Below are 17,049 nucleotides of genomic sequence, written 5' to 3'. Positions count from 1 at the left end.
AGGTGGCTCAGTTATTTCCAAAGCAGCTAAGCTCTCTCCTGTCTTTTTCAGCTAACAGGAGTTGCGGATGGACGGCTTGCACGGTCATGCCTTGCATTTACAGTCTGCATCCTGTCAGGATGTGTTGCAGTTTAATCTGATAGGATGTTTCACAACTGGCTTTTCTCTGGCGTTCCTCAAACCTTTCTGGGGGAATACCACCCTGCAGCGTTAGCAGGAGTTTAGTAGAGCAAAGCCATCTTGGCCTGATAGTCTCAGCTTCTGCTTTATCTGGGACCGTCAGCCCGGGAAACAGGTAAAATGCGTCTCTGCAATCAGTCTGCAGCGGCTGAAGACGCAGGTGAAGAGATTGTTCACCTCTGGAACATAAACAAACGGATGCAGTCCCTCGGAACTGGGGTTCCCAGCTGAGCTTTAACCACCTGAATATGTGGGATATAAAATACAAGTGGCTAGAACGTACGCCAGGCTCTTGCCACCTCCCTGTGACAAAGACCGTTGTGTTATGAGAAGCTGGAGGGGCGTTTCCTTTGATACTTTCTGTGTTTAACCCTGAGTCTTTCCACTGTCTTTTGGATACAGGCAAGGCCTGAATAATTTTTATATTTAGTGACCTGAGTGCCCCTCTTGTACCTCGTGAAACTAAGTGTTACTAGGTCTTTGGTTTCAATTTCTCCATAGTCTGTTCATAAAGTGTCTGGAGTTGAATGCTTCCGCTCCTCTATTTTTTTTCTTTCTCCTGTGTCTTCTAAAACACTGGTTTATGTCAGTGGCTGAAGACTAAGCAGTACAGTCAGGGGACAGATTTATATCGCGAATCGGCAGAACTGTGTAGAGATTCTGGAATTTCCACGTCCTAGAGCAAAAGTTTATTCTTGTCTGTAACAAGCTCACTTGTTTCACTCCTCCACAGCTGAACAGCCTAAACCAATATTTCCAAGAGGCGTGAGTAGGAGTTTTCATTGCAATTACAGGTGCGTTCTGAAAACTCTTAGTGGTAACCAACAACAGACTGCCGTCTTCTCTGCCCCTACCTGCCCCTTCTCTTACAGTAAAGAAAAAAATAATTTAGGGTTTTTTCTGAGAACCTTTTTCAGAAATATCCTTTCGGATGTTGTCTGGTGGCAGTCATGCAGCAAGCTTGCATATTCTGCCCATAACATTTCCCATAAAAATGTCATTTGGACTTTCAGGATCACTAAGTGCTATGTGATACAGTCTCAGAAAGTTTGGGGATTGAATGAGCACAGTCAAATTTTTTTAAAGGGAAAACTTTTGTGTTCAAGATTTTGCATAAAAAGTAGGCTTCTCTGGGAATGGTTTGAGTGGAATGGTTTGATTAATTTCCATGCTTGTACCTTAAACTTGCCAGGTTCAACTGGGCTGGAAGTTTTGCACTGAGATATTTTTCATATCGCTGTTACCAGCTGGAGGAAAGGGTGGGTACCCAAGAGTACAGAGATGGCCAGATTCATCCCTTCTGTGGTTCCACTGACTTTGCTGAAGCTAAATCAAGATTAAGCTATTCTGCAAGTACACAAATTTTCTTTTTTTTTTTTTTTTTTTCCTTTTCTCTCCCCGGTGCTGCCGCTGGCAGAAGCAGGGCCTGCCCTTGCCCCCGCGCCAGGCTGGCACAGCTCTGTGAGCCACACCTGCAGCACACGCAGCACTAGTATCTTGGGGTTGCACCCCTCCTCGGTCTCCTCGTGCCATTCTCCCTGCTGCAACATGCTTTTAGTGGAATTAGGTACATGTCGCACAGACGCCTTGGGTTTAGGCCCCTGTGTGCTTTTATTAGGTATTTCTTTTGCATGTTAAGCCTCGAGAAGGCTTCCTGTGTTAGAGTGACAGGATGAAAAGGCAAAATGCCACGGCTTTGTGACTGTGGCGTCTCTTCTTTCAAAGTGAAGAATTGGTTTGCCTCTACTGTAGTTTTAACTGGAAGCACTAAGCCAAGGAATCGGGATTTCAAAGCAAGTCAGACTTGGTGCAAACAGATATAGCTGTGTTCGTTAAGAATCACTGTGGTTTCTTCTAATTAATGAAGAAGTTCTACAAGGTGGGAAGCCAAATTGTGGATGTGTGCATTTGTATCGGGCTAATTCAGTACCATCAGTGAAAGACTGGAAATGAGAGCACGAGTATTGTTGCAAGCGTGCTTCCACAGAAGGAAAGCGACTGTAAGATTTTGTCCAGTTGCTCAAAGTGTGGCTGTTCAGCTGAGCAGTACACACACACTCACATACACTTATCTCTCCTCTATAATGCATATTTTAACATAATTAAATTGTTAACTTTCTGCTATTCTAAATGGCTGATGTATAAACAGGTACATCTGGAATATTAACCTTATCCTTTGTGCCTTAGCCAGCAAGTAGACATTATTTTCTACAAACAAGTCCTGTTGTATGTGGTGAGAGCACATAAAACCTCACGAACTAACTCTTCTGCTTTAGTCAAACCAAGAAATCTTTTCTTACAGGCGTGTTAGTTTCTGTAAAGCAGCATAAATTAAAAAGTATCACCATTTATTCAGTTTAGCGGTTGAAATTCCCAAGGTATTTTTTGCATTTCTTATCACAAAGATGGCCAAAAATCACATGAGAAAATAATCTGTTGCTGAAGGGTAAATGTTGGGGTTTTTTTCCTTCATGTAGCCGTGCTAAGCACAAGAAGGATACGTTAAAGAAATAAAACCAAAACCAAATCAAAACAAAACAAACAAACAAAAAAGCCCCAGAACAAATCCATTATCTGACAGGGCTGTGCATCTTCACAGCTAAATGCTGACAAGCATGGAAACACCTGTGATACCTCATCTTGCTTAATGATGATCATACCTTCAGCACTGATAATAAATCTGCCAGATGAGGCTGCACAGCAGCAGATGCCCAGCGTAAGTCATCAAAACCAACACTGAAGGACTCCAGGACATATTGCTTCGCCTTCCTGTGTGTTCCACGTGCTCACGTCCGTGTGATCCTGCCTGCCAAGGGTTGGGAAATCTTCAACATCAAGCCACCAGCTTCACAGAGACTTTGGGTGTGAGAGCAGCTTGCGAAGGGGTGTTGCTGGAGAAATGAGCTGAGGAAAAGTGTTTGATTTGATGGCAAGGCAACTGTAAATAGCCAGGAGCTCAAATGTTCCAGTTATATACAGTCGTATAAGCTATCCTCTTGAGATACTTCTCATGCCCTCTGTTCTCGCTCTATATTTTTATAGCACCTAGAACAAGGGGGTGAAGTTCCTCCCTTGGTTTCTTTTCGGGAATTTTGAGCAAAGTGTGGACGAGAGGGAAAGCTGCAGCCTCTTCTACCTGCAAAGTGTATCTCTCTATCTCTCAGGTCCACCTCACCTTCTGGTCCTGGGGCAGAGAGGGGGCCCAGAGCCTTCAGAGCACTCCCAGCTGTAACAGAGGGGCTGAGGCGCAAGCCTCTGTGTAGTGCGATGGGTTTTGAGGTTTTTTTTGGGGGGAGGAACTGGTTTCCCTTTCTTCTTCTGTGGGAAGGTGGGTTCATCCTTGCCTCTTTCCCTTACCTTTAACAGGGAAATCAGATGGCCATATCTCCTCAACCCAGCTGCTTGGGGAAGCTGGGTGGGATTTTTTCACTTGTTTGTTTTTTTGTTTTTGTTTTTGTTTTTTTTTTTTTTTTTTTTTTCTGGGGGGCAGGAGGATGTGTTCCCATGTGAAATCCCACCTGCCTGCCTGGGAGCAAAGGCTCAGCCCTCCGTTTTTGCCCAGGCTCTTCTTCACACCGCAAGCGGCTCCAGAAATTGGTGTAAAATCAAACCATCATGATCTGTGGTGATCCTGGCTGGGGGGGGGGCGGGGTGTGTGGGGTGAGAGCCTCTTGTTTGGAGCTCCTGTCATCTCTGAGGAGTGCAGAAACATTGGTGGGAGAAGGTCAGAGGAAAAAACAAAAAAAAAAAAAAGAGAGAGCACCGAGAGGGAGAGAATAATAAGAAAGAAGGGGAGGAGAAACAGATGTGTGACTGCGTTCGGCTGGCGATGGGAATCCTGAGCCCACGAGCAACTCTGGTTTGTTATAAATGTGTTTGTGTCTTCTGTGCAACATCCCTGCTGCCGGCCCCGCTGCTGCCCGCTACCTCCTCCCGCGCTGCCCTGCAGCATCCACGCCACGAGTGACCTGTGGGCTCCGGGCCACCTGCAGCCCCCTGCACCGGCGGGAGGGCCAGGAGGCTGCCGGCCACCTTTCGTAATCTCTCCTTTGGGTTTTCACGTTGGGATTGGGGTGCTGAAGTGTCACACACCCGTCCTCTGAGCTCACCTTCGCGTTTTGCCGAGGAGCGCTTCGGTCTGCCTGAAACCATGCTGATGCCACAGAGCCCTTCTGGTCAACCAGCGGCTTCTGTCCACCTGCTCAATCTCAGCCTCTGTTGAGGAAGAAGGAGCCCAAATAAAGGTTCCTCGGAGACTCTTCTCGAGAGGGGGTCTCCACCCCAAGTTCGGGCTCTGTGTTCCAGTGTGAAGGGTGGCTGGAGCAGGTCCCCGGGGAGCTCACAAGGCTGTCAGGAGGAGCTGTAACCCCAACGCCCGCCAGCCCCACTTTCCAGCTCCGAAGTCCTCTCATCGCTGCAGCACACAGGCTCTGTGAAAGCTCTGTGTGCTGCCGTGGCTTTGGGGCTGGGGGCGTGGGAGCCGGCAGTGCCGGGAAGCTGCAGGCTGCTGCTACCCCCCGCCCCACGCCCGGTGGCAGCCTGCTGCGCTGGCTGGCTGGTTTACGCTTGCCCCGTTTGCCACAACAGAAAGCTGGAAATATTTTCCCATCGTTTCTGTTTGCTGTTCCCTGCAGAAGAGTCACGGTTTATTTTTACAGCAACCTTCCATTTGGAAAAAGCACCTTCCTGTTTGTGTACTGCTCCCGCCGTGGCAGAGGAATACATGCCCTCCCAGGCTGCGTGGTGCCGGCGGGATGTGACACTGGAGAACACTGCCCCACGCATCTGGAGGCATGCTCTCTGCTGATTCATTTAGTTAATGGCTCAGGAAGAAAAGCCCTTTGTGTACTGATGACTGAATAGCAGCCAAAGTATCACAAAGCAGAAGCCATTGCCTTTTTATTTCCTCCTTTTTATTTTTTTTTTTTTCCAAACTAGGCTCCCCACCCAGCCTGAGCTGCTTTACTGAGTCATTCGACTTATTTAAAATACTGCTTTAAACTTTGTCTACACAAAGGGAGGAAATGGAAAGGGAATCCTCATCTCCCTGCCTCTCTATAGGGGAGGCTTGTCCCGGGGTGCCAGGCTGCTCCCACAGGAGAGCCTCTGGATGGAGGGAAGGAAGAGTAATATTTGCAGGAATATGCATCTCTCTTTACCGTGGCTACGAAGCGACTGAATAAAGGTGGAAAAGAGAGGGTGAAGTGGGAAAAGACACGGAGGAGGCAGAGGTGGGCAGCAGGAGGGGAGCCAGTGTTGCCTGGTCCAGCACGTAGCAGGAGGATGCACGAGCAGGGGGAAAGGCTGGTGGGACCCCCGGGGTTGTGCTAGGGCTGTCAGCGCCCACTGTGTAAGCCCAGCCGTGTCCCATCACAGGACCTGTCCCGTCAAGGTGGCTACAAATCAGGAGTGGAGTGATAAATGGGCTTAATTCCTCTCTGACTTAATTCATTGTGAAATTAAATAGTTTCTGCTCCAAGCCCGAGCCAGCCTGGCTGGGTGGACAGGGCACAGAGCTTGAAGGCGTAGGTGCAGACTCCACAGAAGATACAGCAATATTGTTCCTCTGCTAGAAGATGCTTGGCTATCTTAGAGGGTCTCCATCAGTCCTGCTGGCATTTCAAGAGGAAGGTGATTGCATCTGTGAAAACCAGGAGAGAGGTGCCTCCCTCCAGCCCAGATGAAGGTTGCCAAGTCCTACAGGGATTTAAAGCCTCCTTTTGCTGATTTTGGCAGTGGCCTATTCAGCAGGCTTGGCTTAGTGAAAGCTGGGTTTAGGAGCATTTTCTCTGGAGCCTGAGGAGGTTCCAGTCTGGTGAGCAAGACTCCTCCTGTGGGCAAAGCTCCTGGTTAATAAGTGTGCTGGACACGGTCTACACCAACACCCTCCCTCCACCCTGCCCAGGCTGAGGGACTCTGAGCACACAAAAAAAAATTAAAGTAAAAAGGAGGAGAGGGAACTCCCTGTTCTGCACTGAAAAGTGACTGTATAAATGTGATGGTGCTGAACAAAATACTGGAATAAGAATTGGTTTTTTTTTTAACTAACTGGATCTGCAAAAGCCAACCTAGCCAGGGGAAAAGGAGCAAGGCGCTCTGAGCCCACACATCATCAGCTAAATTAAGTTCCTGGCTCAAGAGCACCTTTTGCCCTCAAAGGTATTTGCACAAAATTATCCACAGCATAGTTTCACTAACATAAAAAGGAGCTGCTATCTGGAGAGGGTGCAGAGGCATGTGTGGAATTCCCTATGACTTTTTTACTGGCAATTGCATACAAAATGGAGAATATCCTGCTTGAAACAGAGCTGGCAGGGAGAAAACAAAACCCAGCTTAGAGACTTTACACAGTGACAGGCAGCAGTACCAGGGCCTTGCATAGTCACTTTTTAGGGGGTAGAACAGCACGTTAAAGAGTGTAAATGTTTCACCTCAAAAAAATGCAGGAAAATATTTCCGTTAATAGAGCTGAATGATCAAAATTTTGGAAATACTGCTATGAAGGTGCAACTTTTATTCAGCCTTTTTTGTGCCTATGCATACGTGATCTTGTAATTGAAGACTATTTTTAGCTCAGAACCTGTCTCAGCCAGTGAGTAGGTAGGTAGTAATTTGGATTTTTTTTTTTTTTTACTCTTTTCAGCCAGTGTGTGACTGAGGCCATATTTACTTCATGTACTCTTAATTCCTCACTAAGTAGTTAATAATTTCCATGTGGCATTTTAATGATGCTCATCACTATTGTTTGTCAGTGTTCCACAAACATGGAAGGATTCACATACCCTGCAGGAAGAGGAGGAATTACTACCATTCTCTTCTACATCCTTGCTTTACAGCTTGGATGCTCAGGCACAATGGACTGGGACAATAGAGGCATCATTCTTCAGGAGGTGCAATGTTTGGTAGTCCAGGGATCTTACAGACTTCAGCTGGTGCCATGTGGGCCCAGCACCCCAGAAAAACTTCAAGTACTTTACCTAGTAAACTCAGAAAATGGGGAATACAGAAAGAGCCCAACTGTGTGACTTGCCCCGCATCACTTTGGGCCTGAAGCAGGACAACATCAATGTATCTTCATCAGAAGGCCATTCTTTCTCTTCCTTAAGCTCCTTGATTTGTTCATTAGAGCCTCCACGCTCCTGCTAAAAGGGAAGCACAGATCTTGCAGATCTATATTTCAATACATGTGCACATGAATTAGAGGTGTCCTCCATGCTCTTCATACTAGCATCACCCGAGATTGCTGTCTTAATGTCATTTATTCTCTGCTCTTGTTTTTTTGTTGTTGTTGTTTTTTTTGTTTTGTTTTTGTTTTTAATAAACGGCAAAAGCAACAGTTCATGTTCAGTAGGTTGATCATTTGAGCTAAAGAGCAGGCTGACAGACCCTTCTGTAGTGCCAGCATTTCAAGCTAGAAGAGCCCTTTATGTCTTTTAGTCTGATGTGCTGTAGACCTGGGCCATTATGTTTTCTCCCACGTATTACCTGTTCCTGCCATTCCCTACAATTTGTTGATCTCACTTATCTTTATCATTATATCCATGCTCTTTGTTTGCCTTCCCCACTCTGTTTCTAGCACGACCCTTTCCTCCACCCCTAGTTGCTCTCCCCTCCCTGGCTTTCCCAGCTCCTCTCTTCAGCTTTGGCTCCCCTGATGCAAGTCTCACCCCGTTCCCTGTGCTGCTGCCATCCTGCCCCAGGTCACAGCACAGGACACCTGGGGGAAGCTTTCTGTGCTGCTTCTAGCAAACACGAGGAATGTTTTAGTGCTTTATTTGAAAGTTGTGCCAGAAAAGGGAGTGGGGGTGGAGGGAGAATGTGGTGCCCTCAGCCCCTACTCATCCCCTTCGGGTGACAATGACTAGGGCTCTCCCCCAGGATTTTGGCAAAGTGCCTGCAGATCTGCTGCTGCCTAGTGGCTTTGAGGACTGGCACAAAGAAAGAGGTTACTGGCTACTCTGGGATTCAAAGAAAGAGGTTACTCTGGGATTTCTTATTTTTTTCTGCTGAAACAAAACAAGGAAAAATTAAAAAGGTCCCAAAGAGAGGAGCACAACCCTCCCTGAACCATCCTGGGGATGCAGACGCCCGGATGTGCGAAGTATTTCCTTATAAAAGAGGTCATTGTGTAAAATGCACGACTGCTCTTGGAACCGCTGTCTCTCTTCTCCCAGCTCCAAGAAGCGCCACCACGGCTCAGCTGCAAAGTCATGTATCTTGCTGCGAATCAAGCTGTCCTGCATGTTGCAACACCAGGACAGCGATGAAGGCGTGGGCATGAGAAAACCTGCTCTCATAGCACAGCAAGATGCTTCTGCATCATCTGGCACATTTTGCTGTTGTGCCTTGTGCAGTTTCTACAGGAACTTGGCAGTGCACCCATGACAGAGAGTTTTACAACGAGGTCCTGTGAAGTCTGCCCTGGAGTATTTTGTGTGAAGCTGAGAGAATTAATACGACCCAGTTAACCAGGAGGTTCTCACTAGAGATAAAACTTCAAGGCTGCCTACCAGGGTGCCCCAAACCAGATCAATAGGTTTTATGCAGCAGAAACACCTCCTGAGCTGAATAGCTGGTCACTTGGGTTATCAGTAAGGATCCAAAAAACCTGTTTCCCTTTATGGCCCCAGCTCCGAAAGGCCCCAGAGCAAGACACCCTGGGCTAGTGCAACGCCTGGGCACGGGGTGACTCCCAGCCAGGAGGGTCTGGGAGCACTGGGGGAGGCTAAGGCAGGTTAACCACCGATCAGGATTGCCTTTGGTGTTTTCTTCACTTGCAACCTTACGTTCCCCCTAAAGACAAGCCTGGCTTTAAGTCTCGCTAGGTACACTCTGTTTGTGTTTCACTGCAGAGCCTGGGAGTGGCAGGGGAAAAGACAAGGCAAATCTGAATGAAACCAACAGATTTGCAGGGTGTTGTCCTGCCAGAGGCAGCAAACCAGAGCAGAAGGCTGTCTGCAGGCGTGCCTCAAAGCCCGGTACCTCAGGACATGTTTCAGCAGCCTGGGTGCTTCGCGGCAGCTTTTCAGTTGGGTTGTGCCAGGTCTCATGCTTTCAGGTGCTAGCAAATTGTGGTTTCCCTTCAGAAAAGTATGTGTCACCCCTGAATGAAGCTGATGGCAGAGGTGTGCCATGGGCCTGGGTGAACCGGAGCCTCCAGAAGGCTGAGAAAGCCCGGTCTGTCTCCACCCAACCTGCAACCGATAGCACATGGAGAAGTAAATCTGGCACTCATCTAGAGAGGTGGGTGTGGAGGATGGTGGGTCACATTCCCTGGGCAGAGAAGGGACTCCTGGGGGAGTCTGTTGTATAGAAGGACTCCTGGTGTATCCTTGAGAAAATCTGCCTCTGGAGTATTTATACCGCATCCCATCCTACAGGTGCACCGTGGATGTCTGTGAGCACCTGGGAAAGACCTTCCCACACAGGAGAGACCTTCCCAGAGGGGCAGAGGAGGCCAATTCCTCCTGGGGCCAGCCCAAGGCAAGAGCTACCCAGCTCACCTCTGACCAGGCTGAGAAAATCTGGTTTGCATTAGAGCACAGCTCTTGTTCCCAGGAAAAGCCTGATGACAATCTATAGAATCCAGGTGCACGCAGGGCTAAGTGCAGGCAAAGCTCTGGAGCTTTGCATTGCCGGTCCTAGGGACATGATTAGGTGCCCAAGTACTTTGGTGGCCTCACCTCCAGGTCTAGCAGGGCTATACAGGTGACGGGGTCTGCCAGAAGCTTTCACACTGGTGCTCTTTTCCCTTCTGAAATGCCGTAGGCGCATCTCTAATAGAAAGCAGAAACCATCCACAAATCTCAGACACTGCCTCCAAAGCAGAGGCGGTACTTCAGTTAAATGGCTGGGAGATTTTTTCATTTTTTTTTTTTTTTAAGCATTAGCAAAACAACATTTTTTCCTCTAAGCTCATTGTTGGCAATAACTGAACTCTGTTTGCTGATACTTCAGTACATACACAAAACCCATTCAACTTGAGGCAGGCAGCATAGACAGTTTTGGCCCAGACACTTGAACTCTGGCAACGATAAGGTGCTGATAACAGGGTCTGATCACAAAAAGCGTGGAGGAATAACTAGTACCAGCTGAAGGGCTAATTTTACAGATAAGCGTGACACACACTGAAAAACAAAATGCTTATAGAAAGGGAAAACTAAACTTTTTAATAGCAATCTTCTCAGGGACTAAAATGGGCCGTTTGCCAGCAAGCCAGAGGGAGAAGCACTCCTCTCATGGTGTAACAAGATGCCCTCAGCAGTAAGGAAGAGGCTCGCTGTTCTGGGAAGGGACGCAGTCACTTGCATCCACATGGCTGGAAAAGCAGAGGGAGCAGCTCGTGAGGTACACCGACAGGCTCAGGAAGGGGAATCGATGGCAGCAAAAAATCAGCTTTTACTAATTGCAGTTCCAAGTCAAGAGTGAAGCCAAGTTGGCCCTGACAAAGAGGAGAAGCTTGCTCTTTCTAGTGGACCTTGGCACATGGGATTAACAGTCAGAAACAACTTGCCAAGTGGCACATTTATTGCCTATTCAGCTTTCTACCTTGTTTCCACCTTCAGTTTTGTTTCTTTTTCCACAGTAAGGTCCTTGAACATGGACACGTTATCCTTCACAAACCCATAAAGTACCAAAGAAATTGCTTATTGTTTTTCACCAGTATAGGGCTCCTAACCTAGGCTACTAACGGGCCAGAGTGTCTCCATGGAGAGCCGAAGGGCACAGACTCTTCCCAGGCAGCAGCAGAACAAAAGCCATGGCGGTGATGACTTTTTTCAGGCAACTGCCCTGCATGGAAGATAAGTCTTGAATATTTTCCCAAAATGGTGGTGAAGTATTTTCCCTATATTAAGTATACTTTCTTCTGTCAGAAATGGACCTTCGGGTAACCCACAAGCAGGACAAGCTTCCAGACGTGCAAAATGAGACATTCATTTTAAAGGAGGCCAGTAATGAGTGGGGCACTGCAGGTGTAGGTACAGAACTGTCCTGTTTAACGTCCTTATCAAGAATCTCAAGGAGGTGATGGAGCACACTCTCCTCCCGTTTGCAGGGGGACTGGTCAATGCGCTTGAGAACAGGGCTGTCGTCCAGAGTGCTAGACAGGCTGGAGGAATGGGCCAACAGAGACCTTACGAAACTCAACACATTATTGCAAAGTCCTGCATCTGGGATGAGATAACCCCATGAAAACAGTACAGGTTGGGGACTGCCGGGCTGGGCAGCAGCTCTGCTGAAAAGGCTCTTGTGGGGGTAGTTGGGCTGGGGGCTGTGCAGACAGCAGGCTGAATATGAGCCGGGAGTGTACCCCGGCAATGACGAAGGCCAACAGCATCCTGGGCTGCATTAACAGGAGCATAATCAGTGGATCAAGGAAAGTCATTACTTCCAGCTTTTCAGCACTCATTAGACCGCATCCAAAATCCTGTGTCCAGTTTTGTCCTGCCTCAGCATCACTGACAAACTGGGTTGAGCTAGGTGGAGGACAAGCAGGATGGTGAACATGTTGGATAATGTGTCCTGTGAGAAGATGCTGGGGTTACAGGGCTTGTTCAACCTGGAGAAGAAAAGACTTTGGTGGGAAGGCTGATGGCAGCCTTCCAGTATCCGTGAGGAGATGACCAAAAAGACAGAGGTAGGCCCCTCACCGTGGGGTGTGGGGAGAAAACAGGCATAGGTTGAAACCAAGAGAAGTTCAAACTCATAAGGAAATTCTTTCTTGCCAGGACACCAGACAAGCAGTGGCCAGGTTGCCCTAAGAGACTGCACAGGAGGTTTTTAAGACCAGATTAGGTGAAGCCTTGGGTAGCCGGGTCAGACCTCGTGGCTGACCCTGCTTTGAACAGGAGATTGGCCCTCCTGAGGTCCCTTCCAAATTGAACTATTCTCTGATCCTATGATCCTAATTCTCTTTAAGCTTTACTGCCCTCATATCCTGGAGATTTTTACAGCCTCTCATGTAAAAATTAATGCATGCAACTCTGTCATCCTTTCTGCTTCTACAGGGAAAGGCCTCACTCGTAGACCTCACACACTTGCCATTAAAGAATGATTTGCATGATCATGAGGGTGAGACTTGACTCAGTCTTCCCTCATCCATCTATTTACACCATATTTGCCACCCGGGTTTCTTTTCAAGAGCATTTTTGTCGTCTACTCCATGAAAAAACCTTCACCTTCACGTGGAGGATAAAGGCTGCATCCACAGACTGCGCAAAAGAGGGGGAAAAGTCCCTTTCCGTGCCACAATTAGAAGCTGAATGCTTACATGGCTTCTAGGAAAATTTTATAAAGAAGGAAAATAGAAGTAAAACCACAATGAAATTATTATTGTTTGGAGATGTTAATAGTTGAGGGTCTACAAATTACAAAGCAGCCACCCTGTAAGAGCAGAGGTTCCCCGGGGTCTGTCTCTTGCTACTGTAAAGTGGGATGAGAAGCTGTCCCTAGAACTCATGCTGCAAATAAAGGAGCTTCTCATCTAAAACAGATACAATGATGGCTGTGCTAAGAGTGTGACTAGACACAGAAGGGAAGCTGGAATTTTCATCTTGGCTAGTAAAACATGAGATAGGTCCCTGCTCACCCTTGTGATACGAAATTTTTTGCAAATTCACGATATTAATAAAGCCAGTCAAGGAAAGGCACACCGTAGTGCATAAGATGGACTTTGCCCCTCCTCTCCTCTCCCTGCTCACACGCCTGGCAAAGGCAGCTGCAGTGCTGTGGAGCAACCAACCTGCCCCACAGTGCAGCACAGCTATGTGACATTATGGGACAGGACTCTGTCTGAAAACAGAGACAGACCCCATTAGCATCCCTGAATGATAAAAGATATTTTTGTCTTCACTTCCATGTAGAATAAGATCACAGCAAACTGCACTGGAGTGGCTAGTCCCATACAAGAAGAGGCAAACCAGTAACTTTATTGACCGCCCACTGCCACTTTTAACATCTGCCTGCATTCACACTCTGCCCAGAATACCCTGCAAGTAGGCCAAGTCATGAATTGTGACTTGCTGAACACTGGCTCTGTCTCCCTTCTGCCTGTGTTGCGTTGATGCTGGTGGGATGTGACCTGGAACATGGAGATGTCTGCCTCCCTCCTGGCAACTTGCTCCGCCCTGTGTCTCCGCTGCAAGGATAACCATGCACCAGGGTGCCAAGAAATCCCAGTGACAAAGGAGCTTCAAGGATATTTAAAGGTGTTTTTTTTTTTTTTTTTTTAATTACAGGCCTTGAGCTGAGGTGAGACTGTAGGTTTGGAAAGGGCTGCTGAGTGCTCCCCTGCCTTTCCACAAGCAGAGGTGGTGCCGGTGTAAGCCGAAGGCGCAGCTTGCATCAGGCTGCACCAGCGCAAAGCTGAAAAACCTGTCCTGCAGTGCAACTGCCCTGGCTCTCCTCCACCCTGTTACTTCCTCGTACAAGGCCGTGGAGCAGCATCTTGAGACACACACAAGATCCTTTTATCCCAGCAGGACCTGCCATGTTAGTGCTTCAAAGGGAATGATTTCACTGGTGCAACAGAGCAGCAGAAGCACAGTAGTTAGGGACTAAACGCCAGCATTAAGAACAAGGCATAAAAGGTCACTTCTCAGCCACAGCCTGAATATCTATTGAACACGGAATAGGCAGCTAGAGAAGAGGAGCATTCAACATGCCATGAATGGCTGCCTTGTAGATTCATTTTGTAGGAGCCACACATGTGGAAGCCTGTGTCCAGCAGTGGAAAAATCTCACTAACCTATTTTTATCATTGCCAGTAAAGTCTGGCAACTGTCTAGATGTTCTAGGTTCATTTAAAAGTGACTTTTGATAGGGTTCAAGGTCCTCACTGCTGGCAGTTCAAATTAGGTCATTTCCTCAGAGCTGCCAACAGGCAGAAACTGAAGGAGTGGCTATTTTATAATCATCATAATTATACGGTGGCCCTAGGCATAAACCAACCCCTAAACATAGAAACCCAAGACAACCCAGCTTGGGCAGCGCTAAGTTGGTGCTTGTGCTCCTTAGTTGGAGCAGCAACTCTCACCCAGGGCCAGCAGCCCCCGGCCCCCCTGGGGCTCACGGGGTGTCCCTCAGAGGCAGCAACAGCCTCATGGACTTTACTCCGACTTCAAAGCACCTGGCTCCCAGCAGAGCATCCAGGGGCAACACCACACAGCCACCTCCTGCCAGGGTGCTCGGACCCCTGCCTGCACCTTACCAGCCTTCTGCCAGCAGCAGGCTGGCAGGGAAAAAGAAAGAAAACGGGATTAAAAAAAAAAAAAAAAAAAAAAAAAAAAAAAAAAGGATGCTTTAGTACTTTGAGCAAGCTCTCAGCACTGCCCGTATCGTTGCCTACAGCCGGAGGCTTGCTAGCCAGCTGTCTGCACAGGCTTGCAAGCCCTGCCTTCAGAGCTTGTAAGAAAACCGGGCCGGGCTCAGTTTTCTCCATGGAAACTGCATCTGACTCACACTCAGCGCTGGGATTTTAGTCCCAACCACTTACTTGTTTTCTGCTCCTCCCCCAGAGCAATCGCTCTGAGCCCAGCTCCAGCAAAGTTTGCTTGGATTTACAAGTTCAGCTGAAAAAGCAGTAGTGGAGATGTACAGGCACTTCCCACAAACTATGTGCAAGCACTTCATATTATTTTCTCCTGAGGGGTGGAGGGGGTGAAGTATAGTCCTGAGTAGGATAGCAGGTCAAAGTAAAGCCAGGCTTTTCTGTCTACTGGAGCAATTCCTTTAGGAGCTGTTTTCAAAATCACCCTGCAATTAACTGCATTCTCCCCTTCCGCAAATACATCTCTACACCCCTGATGAGTTCGTCTATTATTGCTGAAATGTAGTCAGAATGTAGTACGATGAATTTAAATTCTTAAAGTCTTTGAGAGGATAGGATTTATTTCCCCTCCCAACTGCGTTAGACTCACATCTTTCTTTCCACTATTGCCAGCTTCTTCCCACCTCCCACTCCCCTCCCACTTTGCATGGACCTCCTGTCATTCTCCCTTGTACTCAATTACGGTGCTGGTGTGCTAGGGTTCCCGTAAAATAACAACATGCTGTTCCACAGCAGCTCCGCTGTAAAGGAGGAAGGTATTTTCCAGCAATAAACCCCGTCCTCATGGAAAACTGGCACCGCCCGGCTTTGTTACACCTCCTGACACTGCTGAACATGCAGCTAGCTCTGTTCCTGAGGCAGACTAGGGCTCAGTTCCTGAAGTCTAAAAATCTTTTTTTCTGGCATAGTTACCTTGTAGATCACCAAATCTAGCATTCCTCGGGACTTCGAGTCCTTGTCCCTTAGTCAAACTTTTATTTTCTTAAGCTTGCAACAGCAGATATGCTGTTTCCTGGTGCAAATTCCCCTATTGTGCATGTGCTCTTATTTTTCCCCACTGTCCTTGGCTAGCTTATAACATATAAGCAGCCCTATCCTTTAGTGGTTTGGCTTTATCTTCCCTTGTTTTCCTCACAGCAGCAAAGGGGCACAGCTGGCAGCAGCCTCAGAGTAATACAGTGCAGAGCCCACCAGTATTTCCCCATCTCTGCAAGCCCAAACCCAGCAGCAGCCTGTGCTCTGCCACTTCACCACACATATTTCATCGCCTTGTACAATCTTTGCATAACATTATCCATTTAACAGTGTTACAGACAGTGTTTTGTGTTAGTGCCTAACAAAGGACTCATTCCCATTACCAGTCATCATCTCTTCTACCATCCCAATCCAGGCAAGTATCTAGACCAGGACTGCTCTGATGCCACAGCTCTTTGCTATCCACAAGCAATTCCCATAGATGTACAGTATGTAGTGTGACATTTGGCCACAAAACATAGCTACATTCGGCAAATGTAGTGCAAAGGATTAGCGGCACCTGTGTTTAAAGAAGAAATATGGTCATTCTTGCTGCTTAAGCTCTTATTTCTGGAGTGGTTTCTCACATTCCAGTCAGGCTTTAAGGTCTTAACATAGTTACACCTTTCTGTTTAGCAGCAGGGAAGCTAGGGTAACATACAAAAGTAAAATAATTGCCTCTTCTATTTTCCATCATCCTATCCATTCCTCCCAATAGACATTACATCCCACCTCTAGCATATTCTTTTCCTACTCCTGATTTTTTTCCAAGCATCAGTACTCGCTCCTCTGCTGACCCACTGAATCAGGACAGACCTTTTCTTAACAGTGCTGTCTCCTGACTCACTTTGCTTTCCCTCCCCCTCTACAAGCATTACAACACCATTAGTCACTTCTGCCACAGCACATGAATGGAAAAACAGGATCACTCTGACATTGTCCCGCAGTGTTTCTTCTTCAGTATTACAATTTCCCCATTCCTATTTGCCAGAAAAATCTATTATCTCTTTTGTACACTTGAGCTTCTACATATTACTTCACAAGTCACATTCTGCTCCGGCTTCCTCAAGAGAATCCTGACCTAACTTGAAGGTGGGAACTCACTCCATACTTGGACTGTCAGTGCTATACACACAGACTTTCAGTGCTGTCATTACTTAGGACCAAATTCTTCAGGAAATTCAGTCACAACTGCTACTTGTAAAGTAAAACTTCTCATCATATAACTCAAGTATTCATTCTAGGTGAGCTTGCAGGTCTTAATATGACTGCAAACAGGTTTTGCATCTGTAGTTCATGTTCTTGCTAAAAGGAAAGTAACACTCAGGTGAGAAACAGTAGCTCTTCTCCGGTAAGAGGACTTGCCCATCTGTTAATTACTCAGAAAACACCAACCTACACACATAGAATGTTCAAGAAGGGCTAAAGATTGGGCTGTAGGACTTGAGTATGGGGGGAAGAGGGCAGGCATCAGAAGCACGAAGTGGTGCAGTAAGCACTGTGCTTAAGGGAGCAGCATTGCAAGG

This window comes from Tyto alba, unplaced genomic scaffold (assembly GCF_018691265.1).
Source record: "Tyto alba isolate M040663 unplaced genomic scaffold, T.alba_DEE_v4.0 Super-Scaffold_21, whole genome shotgun sequence".
In the NCBI taxonomy this organism is placed as follows: domain Eukaryota; kingdom Metazoa; phylum Chordata; class Aves; order Strigiformes; family Tytonidae; genus Tyto; species Tyto alba.
Note: the sequence above shows the minus strand (reverse complement) of the source record.